General features: G+C 43.9%; 1 non-coding gene across 1 annotated transcript; it reads left to right on the top strand.

Moving 5' to 3' along the window:
• The first annotated feature begins 3,796 nt into the window (after positions 1–3,796).
• LOC102275809 (cytochrome c oxidase subunit NDUFA4) lies at positions 3,797–4,042 on the top strand. Its single transcript, XR_001351525.1, has one exon. It is a non-coding gene; the product is annotated as a cytochrome c oxidase subunit NDUFA4 (transcript).
• Positions 4,043–5,217: the final 1,175 nt, after the last annotated feature.

Here is a 5,217-nt window from a genome sequence, read left to right as displayed (position 1 = left end):
TTGCAACCCTTGATTGTTGCCCTTATTTCACCCTGCACTACACTCTTTTCCTTAGTCTGAAATATATCCTCTTCACTTTTCACTATAAAATAGCTTTGAGAACTATTCTCATCATTTTCTGATGTCCCTCATATAACTCCTGGCCACAGTGATAGTTCTAAGAGAAAGGCACCATGACTAACAGCCAAGCAGATTTTTCCCTGAGCTTTTAAACATGGGTGCTAAATTCATCTCTTCCACACTCAAAAGGTGTTGACCCTCCATCAATAAATAGCTTTAAATATAAATTTCTACTCCCTACTTTAATATTTTGATAATCCAGTCAACTGCTTGATGATGTCAGTAAATTATATTGGGGCAATTGGCTAATCATTTATGGGGGAAAAAATGTTAGAAAGGCCCAACCCCTTCTCATCTTACAGGAAAGTTAAACTCAGACCTTTTCCCCCCTCCCCCACCCCCATGGCACACATTATGCAGGATCCCAGTTCCCTAACCAGGGATCAAACCCGTGCTTCCTGCATTGGGAACTGAGAGTCACCCACTGGACCACCAGGGAAATCCTTCACATAGACTATTTATTAAGTATCAAAAACAAAACTGAAGGGACTTCCTGGTGGTCCAGTGGTTAAAAACTTACCTGCCAGCGCAGGGGACCTGAGTTCGATCCCTGGTCCAGGAAGATCCCACAAGCCACGGAGCAACTTAAGCCCGGGCACCACAGCTATGAAGCCCACCCACTTAGAGCCTGTGCTCCACAAGAGAAGCCACTGCAATGAGTAGCTCCTACTTGCCTCAACTAGAGAAAACCCAAGAGTAGCAATGACCCAGTACAGCCATAATTTTTTTTTTTTAATTAAAGAAGTACTAGAAGGAAAGTCTTGAGTTACAGAAGGATAGCCATCCTAAACACATCCCCGAGGGTGGCGTTGTCCAAAGAATGGAAAATGAGCCCTTTTATCAGAACCTGAACAAAAAAAAAAGGTCAAGCTCTTTTTGTCGCAGTTCTCACCTTAAGAAATTGGAGAAGGGGACGTGTGGAAATCGACGTAAATACAAAGGAGAGTTCAAGTAACACAAGAAATATCAGTGTCTTGGTTACAACATAATTTTACAAAATGCTTCCAAAGGGGAAAGTAGGCAAAGTGTTCAATCCCTGGGTTGGGAAGATCCCCTGGAGTAGGAAAGGGCAATCCATACCAGTATTCTTGTCTAGAAAATTCCATGGACGGAGGAGCCTGACAGGCTACAATCTGTGTGGGACAGCAAAGAGGCAGACACCACTGAGCACGTACACACATGGAGGCAAAGTGTGCAATCGCTCTATTTTTCACAACTACATGTAAATCTAATATCACAAAAAAAGTTACATACAAAGCTGCCTATTAAAGCTTCTATAATAATAAACTGAAAGTTACCTAAATGTCCAACAAGAGACATCTGGTAAAGCAAATTATGGTACAATGAGGAATACCAAGTGCTCACTAAGAACGACCATGCAGGGACTTCCCTGGAAGTCCAGTGGTTAAGACTCTGAGGACTTGCCTGGTGGCACAGTGGATGAGAATCCGCCTGCCAGTGCAGGGGATTTGGGTTCCATCCCTGGTCTGGGAAGATTCCACATGCCATGGAGTAACAAAGCCCAAGTGCCAGAACTACTGAGCCTGAGCTCTAGAGCCCTCGAACTCCAACTACCGAGCCCACACACCAACTGCTGAGGAAGCCCTTTGCTCCAAGGCCCACGTGCAGCAACTACTGAAGCCTGATACCTAGAGCTCATGCTCTGCAATAGCAGAAGCCACTGGAATGAGAAGCCCATGCAATGAAGAATAACCCCCACTCGCTGCAATTAGAGAAAGCCCGCACAGAGAAAAGACCCAGGGCAATTAAAAACAAAAAAAAACCTCATTCCGGTGCAGCAGGCGTAGGTTCAATCCCTGGTCAAGGAACAAAGATCCCACTTGGCACACAACCAAAAGATTTAAAAAAAAAAAAATCATTTAGATTATTTGACTTGATATTAAGTGAAGAAAGCAAGTTGCAAATCAAAGGTGAAATCCCTGTCTGATGTGTATGCATTTGCTTACAAAATGAATCGTGGGAAAGTGGGAGAAAAGCATATAAACCTTTGGAAAGAAAAAAATCAAAAATGTTTCCCTTCAGAAACCAAAAGTTCTCTCTTGATCATTAATGCACTTGCTAACTAAAAAGACTCCAAGTGAATTCAGTCCTTGACTCCTCATTCCTTAAGCTGCTGACATTCTAGGAGATGAAAATTCTAGTTCTAATAAACTTAGTGTTTATATACGCTTAAACCCTTTAGAGATTATAGTGATTTCCTACACATATGAAACATTGCTTAGATACATAAGCGCGTGTGTGCCAAGTTGATTCAGTCATGTCTAACTCTGCAACCCTATGGACTAGCCAACCAGGCTCCTCTGTCCATGGGACTTGCCAGGCAAGAATACTGGAGTGGGTTGCCTATGCCCTCCTCCAGGGGTCTTCCTGACCCAGGAAAACAAAATATATTTAAATAAAATTATTTAAAAAAACAATTTCTTACCAGGTCCACCCCAGAACTACTGACTTTTTAAAAAGCACTTGTTTTAACAAGCACTCCACCTAATCATGATGGAGAACCAATGCAATGTGCATTGAAAGGCCTTACTGTAAGTTGCAGCAAAATGTCAGTTGCTTTTCTCTGGATAATGAGATTTGGGTGATTTTTGTTTTCTTCTTTGTATCTTCCTATGGTTGACAAAAATAGTAAATATTACATGTTCTCTTTCAAAATGAAAGTAACTTTATATGTATTTTTCTGCTTCTGAAAATAATGTGAACTCCCAGGTTGCTCAGTGGTAAAGCATCTGCCTGTGAATGCAGATGTAAGAGATGTAGGTTCCATCCCTAGGTCAGAAAGATACCTGGGAAATTTCATGGACAGAGGAGCCTGGCAGGTACAGTCCATGGGGTCGGCTGCGACTGAGTGACTGAGCACGCATGTACAAGTAATGTATGGGTTCTGGTTCTAATATGATGCTGAACTGTTAGCGCTCCAGGAATTGCCCTCAGGGCTTTTTCTCTTTCACTCAGGGGCTGCACCCTTGCAAATCTCAGCAGGATGTCTGCAGGGTGTATTGAAAACTGTGATGGTTAACTGTGTGTGTCAACTTGACTGGGTTAAGGCATGCCCAGATAGCTAGTAAAATAGAACTTCTGAATGTGTTCTGTGAGGGTGTCTCTGGAAAAGATCAGCATCTGAATCAGTAGGCTGAGTTAAGATGATTCCCACCAATGCAGGTGGGATCAACCACTCCACTGAAAAGAACAAAAATGTCGGGGGTGTGTGAATTTGCTCTCTCTGAGCTGAGGTGTCTGTTTTCTGCCCTCGGACCTCCATACTCCTGGTTCTCCACCCATGGGACTCAAACTGAATTACACCCCAGCTTTCCCAATTCCCCAGGTTGCAAATGGCAGATTGTGGGACTTAGCCTCCATAATTATGTGAGCCAGTTCCTATAATAAATCTCTTAAATAAATATATATACATCCTATTGGTTCTGTTTTTCTGGAGAATCCTGCCTATACAAGCTCCAAAGTCCATTTAGTACCGAAAGAACCGAAAATAACCTGGGATAGTGGATGTGGCAGCCTTGGTTCTGAATGCTGCAGAGAAGATCACATGGACATGAAAAGAAATGCAAATAAAAACTACAGCGAGGGGTGACTGCTTAATCCCAGGCCTTGCAGGTTAGTTTTTTCTAGGTTTGGACCCAAGGCTTCTGTTGAAACCATGCTCCACCAGATCATTGGTCAGGCCAAGAAGTATTCTAGCTTGATCCCCCTCTTCATATTTATTGGGCCAGGATGTACTAGAACAGCATCATATGTCACGTGCCTGGCATTGTTCAATCCCGTTGTCAGCTGGGACAGAAAGAATAACCCAGACCTCTGGAACCAGCTGGGACCTAATCAGTACAAGTTCAACTCTGTGAGTGTAGATTACAGCAGACTGAAGAAAGAAGGTCCAGACTTCTAAATGAAGCATTTCACTATAAAGTTGCTTAGAAGGAAGGTCTTCCAGAAGCCATTCACACAATTCCATCTAACCAGGAAATACTTGCCCTCTAAATGCACAAAACCATGTTAGTGTATTGTGTTGGAGTTTACACTGATTAATAAGTAGTCTGAAACTTAAAAAAAAAAAAAAATACAATGAGGGGCTTCCCTGGTGGCTCAGCAGTGAAGAGTACATCTGCTAATGCAGAAGACACAGTTTCCACCCCTGATCTAGGAAGATACCTCGTGCCGAGGAGCAACTCAGCCCATGTGCTACAACCACTGAGCCTGTGCTCCAGAGCCCGGGAGCCATGACTACTGAACCCAAGTGCCACAACTACTGAAGTCCGAGTGCTCTGGAGCACATGCTCTGCAACAAGAGAAGCCACCTCAGTGAGGAGCCCACACACCATACCTAGAGAGTAGCCCCCACACCTAGAGAGTAGCCCCCACTCTCCACAACTACAGAAAATCATCACAGCAACCAAGACCCAGCACAGCCAAAAATAATTTAAAAAAAATTTTTAAGGCAATTTTCTTTTTTAAATCTACAATGCAGGGGACTTCCTTATGATCCAGTGGTTAAAACTCCATGCTCCCAATGCAAGGGACCTGATATCCATCCTTGGTCAGGGAATTAGAGTCTGCATGCCCTAAGAGCCCATTATGCCAAGACTAAAGATCCTGCATGCCACAGTGAAGACCGGGCACAGCCAAATTAAAACAAAAGCTACAATGAGGTATCACACTGGTCAGAATCAGATCAGATCAGTCACTCAGTCATGTCCGACTCTTTGCGACCCCATGAATCGCAGCACGCCAGGCCTCCCTGTCCATCACCAACTCCTGGAGTTCACTCAGACTCACGTCCATTGAGTCAGTGATGCCATCCAGCCATCTCATCCTCTGTCATCCCCTTCTCCTCCTGCCCCCAATCCCTCCCAGCATCTGAGTCTTTTCCAATGAGTCAACTCTTTGCAAGAGGTGGCCAAAGTACTGGAGTTTCAGCTTTAGCATCATTCCTTCCAAAGAAATCCCAGGGCTGATGTCCTTCAGAATGGACTGGTTGGATCTCCTTGCAGTCCAAGGGACTCTCAAGAGTCTTCTCCAACACCACAGTTCAAAAGCATCAATTCTTTGGCGCTCAGCCTTCTT

This window comes from Bos mutus, chromosome 19, assembly GCF_027580195.1.
Source record: "Bos mutus isolate GX-2022 chromosome 19, NWIPB_WYAK_1.1, whole genome shotgun sequence".
Classification (NCBI taxonomy): domain Eukaryota; kingdom Metazoa; phylum Chordata; class Mammalia; order Artiodactyla; family Bovidae; genus Bos; species Bos mutus.
This window is presented reverse-complemented; position numbering and strand designations above follow the sequence as displayed.